A 6,193-nucleotide genomic window follows, 5' to 3' on the forward strand; every position below is an offset into this window, starting at 1 on the left:
GAAGCAATATTGCTTGACGTATAAGTGGTAAGTCACTGAGTGCACATTAATAATGCTTGAACCTGATTGTTCAGCTATAAAGTATTGAAATGCACTATGAATGAAAAAAGAAAGTAAATTTTCTAAGGTAATATTGTTATTCGTACCGGTACTAAATCGTTGAGTTCATACATATAATGATTGAACATGATTGCCTAGCGATAAAATATAGAAATTCGCTTTAAAGCGACAAAGAAATTTGAAATTTCTAAACTAATATTGCTATTCATACTAGTAGTAAATCACTGATAAAATTTTGGTAATGATTGAACATGATTGGTTAGCTAAAAAATATTGAAATTCGTTTTAAAGCGTCAAAGAAATTTGAATTTTCTAAACTAATATTGCTATTCATACTAGTAGTAAATCACTGATAACATTTTGGTAATGATTGAACATGATTGTTTAGCTAAAAAACATTTAAATTCGTTTTAAAGCGATAAAGAAACTGAATTTTTTGAAGTAATACTACTATTCATACTAGTAGTAAATCACTGAGTTCATATTCATATTTATGCAAGCTTGTTGCTTGTACACAAGGCTTGACGCTTATTTTAATACATTTCAGATGCATAAAACAAATATGTAGACTTGCAGCATGGTAATAAAGAGTATAAGCTAATATCTACATTAAAATTTCGCCAAAACTATATTTTCTTTTCATGCTTGAATATGACTTTTGGCTAGACTTACCTGCAAAATCAACAACTGTTTGCAGTTTTGGTACAAATATGACTTCTTGCATTTATTTCACTATTTGCAAAGCATGATTGATGCTTGTTGTATAGGCTTGATTGCTGATTTTCGTACAGCTCGCAACTTGAGGCATATATAAAGTTAAAATTACCATTTGCCTATATAAAATGGCTGAAATTGACCAATTTTTGGCATGCTTGAAGGGCTGTCAAAGCTGAAAAACAAACGAATAAAGCATATTTTAATATTTCAAATTATAAATATGATAGGCACACGAAGTATTATAAAATAATAACTCAAAAAAAAAAAAAAAAATAAAAATAAAATAAAATAAATAAATAACTAACTTCATGCCGCAAGCATATTTTTTGTGAAAATCATTTCAAGCACAGTCAGAATACATGAAAAAATTAATTTTCTAGCAGTGAATCGATTTGGAAAATCAAAATATTAACAAAACGATTGAATGGTAGTCAGAAAATTAAAAAAAATATCATTGGATGGCAACAACAAAATATGCGACTGCGAAATCAATTCAAATAAAATGCAAATTACATTAAACCGTGAGGCAAAAAGCGCGAAAATGAATAGGAAGACAACAACAAATATGTATGAAAAAATACAAAAAAGCAAACGATCACTAATGGCGCGCTCAACTTGGAGCGCCGCCCGTAATTTTATTGGCTTTGGCAAAGCAACAACAACAAAAACGTAAAATAAAGCAAGAACATGGAAAAAGTTTCTGGCAAGCAAGAAAACATTTGCAGCCAACTGAAAATCTGACTAAAAGCAACAAAAAGGGTAAAACCGAAAGCAAACGGCCGAAAAAATATATAAATACAAGTATATATATGAAAGGGAATGTGAGAAAAAAATTGCTAAACTGTTTGTCAGCGCAAAACAAAATAGAAAAAAAAAAATAAACAAATCAACACACGTAAAACTTTCAGCGCAAATGAATAACTGCAAATGACAGGCTGTCTATGAGCGCTGAGTGAGGGTTGTGTGAGTAATTGTGTGCTGGAGGCGGAGTGAAGCGCAGCTAAAAGAGTGGGAGAAGTCACAAAGCGAAATGAGACAAAATTAAATTAAATTAGCCAGTACGCTGAGCGAAAACTAAGCGTATTTTAAAGCTAGCCATAATTTCAAACAATTCAAGCATGCTTGAAGGGTATTAATAAGCGCGCTGGCACAAAATATTTGGAAAAATGTTAAATGAAATTAATATAGTATCTAATTGTGAATAAACTTTGTGCGAATGGGGGACTATAGGTGGTGCTTGATATATGCTTGAATGCTTTAACAAGCGTTTTATTGGTAGGAAATGAAAATTTAAACTAAAAAGGGCTAAAATTGCAGCAAAATTGTTTGCTTTAATATGAGCCACATGCTTGAACAGGCTTGATACTGCTGAAAGTTTCTTAAAATTTTTTATTTTGTTTGTTAAGGGTGGTATCTTTCAAATAAGATTAAAAAATTATGATTTTTATACTTGCTTGAATAAGCTGATTGATGTGCCATGGCAATAATTAAGCCACTAAATGAAGCTAAAATTGCAAACAAGTACTATAAAATTATAACACAGCATATATACAAATTTTGGTCATGCTTGTACATGATTGTTTATTATTTAGAGCACTTGAAATTTAAAACCACGAGAAATTAAGTAAAGTATGTAGTTAAAATGAACTTATGGTTGCCGATAACCAATTTTTACGCTTGTTTGCATATGCTTGACAAGCGACACTGTGCCAAAAAGTGTAATTATTTATTTCTCACAGCAAATTCTTGAAATTTTGGCGCATTCTGGTATATTTTCGACATGGTTGATATGATTGACTAAGCTTGAAGTTCAAAAATGCACTTGCAAATTTATTTAACAAAATTTGTATAACTTGTAGTGATAAATTTGAAATTATTGAATAAGCTTGAAGTACAAAAATGCACTTATAAATTTGTTTAAATATACATAAAAAAAATTCCAATATAGTTTAGTAATAATTTTACAGATTCTCTTGTGTTTTTACCATGCTTGATGGTGTGCACTTAGTTAAGAGCAAAAGCTTTTATTCACTGTGTATTTCTCCATGTTTGCGCTTCAATGGCGTTCGCCAAAAATACGCGACACGACAGTTATGCCAAACAGCCAACCAACCAAACAGTCAGTCAGTCAGCCAACCAACCAAACAGCCCAAAATAGCACGTTTAAGCGTCAACAAAAACATTAACTAAATGCAAGTGTTCATATGATGTTGCCTAATGAATGCGCTGTGCGTTAGACACCGAAATAAGCAACAATAACAACAAAAATAGCGAAAATTGGTAACGCTGCGCGCGAATTAAAAGCGACAAGCAAACATATATACATACATATGTATATGTAAGCCAAGCATGCAAGCAGTCAATAAGCTGAAAAATACGCAAACAAGCGCATATAAGCTTTCATGTGTGCGTGTGTGTGTACATGTCATATTTATATATGCACACACTCGTTTGCGTTTATCTGCTTGTTTGCTTGATAGCAACAAATATTTGTGTATATGTGTGTTAAATAATTTAATTTAATTTTTTCCGCCGAAATTGTGCATACATGTGTGTGCGTTTGTGTGCTTACAGCGCTGGCAATGAAGTGTATAAAATTTTTTACGTGCTCATACGTACAACACCAGCAAATGTGCGAGTAAATTAAATTTTGCCAGCGCCATGGCAGACATCACAAGCAAATATAGTGGAAGATAGAAAAAATACAAAAACAAAAAATTACAAAACAACTAAAAATATTAACACTGGCTATAGCGTGGCTATAATACCCTTCACAGTAGCATTTCTTATAGCATTAAGGGTATAAAAAACATTTTTTTCGATTTTGAACTGTCGGTTTGTATGGCAGCCTTATGCTATAGACGCCCGATCTGAAAAAAAAAAAAAATGTCGGGGCTTATAGCTTTGCCTGCAACAACAACTTGTGCAAAATTTCGTGAAGCTACCTTTTCATATAAAAAGTTTTTCATATAAAGACTTGATTTTGATCGTTCAGTTTGTGTGGCAGCTATATGCTATAGTGGTCCCATATCGACAGTTCCGACAAATGAGTAGCTTCTTGGGGAGAAAGGAATTTATTCCAAATTTCAGAGCGGTGTCTATAAAACTGAGGGACTAGTTTGTATATATAGATATGAAGAGCCTTGACTAAATCGACTAAGCTCGTTAGCCTGATTATTTATTTATAAACTTTCGAAAGTCTCTGACGTTTCCTCCAAATTTTGTGTTAAATTTAATATATTCTGTATAGGGTATACAAAGTGTTTACGTGTAAATAAATATTGTTGTACATATGTTTGTATATGGCTGTATATAAGCAGATAAAACGCGCTGAAAACGAGAGTGAGCTTGCAATGCAAATAAGTAGAGCCAACAGACTCATACGCAGTTAAAAAAATTGAATAAATGTGTATGCTTGTACAGTATACAGTTATACATACTTATATACATAGCTATATGACACTTTTATATACTTATCTGCGCTTTTTATAGCTGCAACATATTTGCTGTGCCGCATAAAATGTGTACACACTCGAAAAAGGTGGCAGCATTAGCAGTAGTATAGTATATACATGCATAATGTGGCTATATACATACATATGCATACATATTATGTTTATATACATACACATTATGCTTATATACATATTACACATACTTATATACATACATTTTACGACTATATACCCACATTTCGGACTTATAAACACCCACATCTACATATATACCCCACTATATACCTACTTGCAGCTACTTTAAGCGCTTATATACAGACTACACACACACATACGCTCGCATTTACACTTATCTGTCTGTGTGGGTGGTAGCTGAAGTGGTTGTCATGCGCAGAAATGCGCACAGCATCCACACAGCTGCCGCCCAACCACCAGCAAATGCTTTGATGAACTTTTTTCGCTGTAAATCTTTTCCAATGAAATTTTTTACATGCTCTTGCTATAAATTTTTTCGCCTATATTACCAACAAAGTGTGTTGAGTGGCTTTAGTTTGGTTTTTTTTTTAATGTTGTTGGCGTCCACATTTTTTAATGTAGTTGTGTTTTTTTATGTGACAAAATTGTGTATACATGACTTTTGATGTCATATATAGAGGTAAATACATATATGTATACTTCAGCAGATATTGGTGTCATATGGGTATGTGGGTACATAAGTATGTATGAGTGTGTGCATAAGGAGATAGTACAAGCGTTGCTAAATTAAATTTGTGCTTTGCGTATACGAATTTTTGATTTACTTATACGCATTCATATTTCGTATATTTAAGCATAAATTTATATAAAAATTCACTTAATACTCAATACTTTTGTTTCAAATTTCATTAGAAATATTTTTTTTAAATACATTCAAACAAAATATTTAAATTTTACAGTAAGCTTAAAAAAAATTTCAAACTGCGCAAAAACTACACGAAATAAACTGTTCCCAGTTTTTGAGTAACTGTTCTCACTTATCAAATATGCTCCCTCGCAGCATTTAGCTGATTTATAATACCAAATTTTTGAATTAAACCTAAATTTCGCTATAAAAAACTGTTCCCACTTTAATATTTGCTCAATATGTGCATATTAGAGTCATACTTAATCATATTTTGCATTTGGCATGAAAATTACTTTCAGCATTGCACTATTTCATACACTTTAAAGCAAAATTGTGCAAATAAATCTGCTATTTTCAAGCAAAATATTCAAGTGTACAAATGTTTATGTGTTTAAGTGTTCATTCACAGTCTAAAAAATTTAAAAAAAAAACTGTTATGCTTTTTATGTTTTCCTGCAGTTTTTCTTAATTTTTTGCTAACTATTTAATTATGCCACTCATTGCGTACGCCTCGCTGCCGATCAAATTGTGCGCATTTACGCCATTAATTTACCTGAAAATCGACTGGCAATGCATTTTTTATCAGCTGCTATGCATATGCATATTTATTTATTTATTTCCGCATTTGTTTGTGCGATTTTTATGGCGCAAATGTTTGCTTGCAAACTTTTTTTATATATTTTTTTTTCTTTATAAATCTTTTTATATATTTTTTTATTGTATTGTTCTCTCAATTTTTTTTTATTTTTTGTTTTTGTTTTCGAATTTCTATGTACTGAAAATGCGTTTGGCAGCTTTTTTTATATATTTTTTTTTCTTTATAAATCTTTTTATATATTTTTTTATTGTATTGTTCTCTCAATGCTTCATTTGCGCATTTTTGCCGCTTCTAAGCATACACTTGGAAAGATATAACTCTGGCATATATTTGTACCATTTTTTTATATATATTTTTTAAATATTTTCGTTAGTACATTTTTAGGAATACTTAACTAAGCAGTTTTAATTGTTTCTTTTTAATTGTTAGAAGAATTTCTTGCAAATTTTTCATTTATTATAAATTTTATTGGTTTATTAA

General features: G+C 31.0%; 1 long non-coding RNA gene across 1 annotated transcript in view; it reads right to left on the minus strand.

Annotated features, from left to right (window-relative positions):
* Nucleotides 1-906: 906 nt before the first annotated feature.
* The window catches only part of LOC108974640, a 100,578-nt gene continuing 95,291 nt past the window's right edge, over nucleotides 907-6,193 (minus strand). Inside the window, exon 3 of the long non-coding RNA XR_001993807.1 lies at nucleotides 907-949. This is a non-coding gene — a long non-coding RNA (uncharacterized LOC108974640). The remainder of the gene's footprint in view (nucleotides 950-6,193) is intronic.

This window comes from Bactrocera latifrons, unplaced genomic scaffold, assembly GCF_001853355.1.
Source record: "Bactrocera latifrons isolate USDA-ARS-PBARC rearing strain unplaced genomic scaffold, ASM185335v1 scaffold_57, whole genome shotgun sequence".
NCBI lineage: Eukaryota > Metazoa > Arthropoda > Insecta > Diptera > Tephritidae > Bactrocera > Bactrocera latifrons.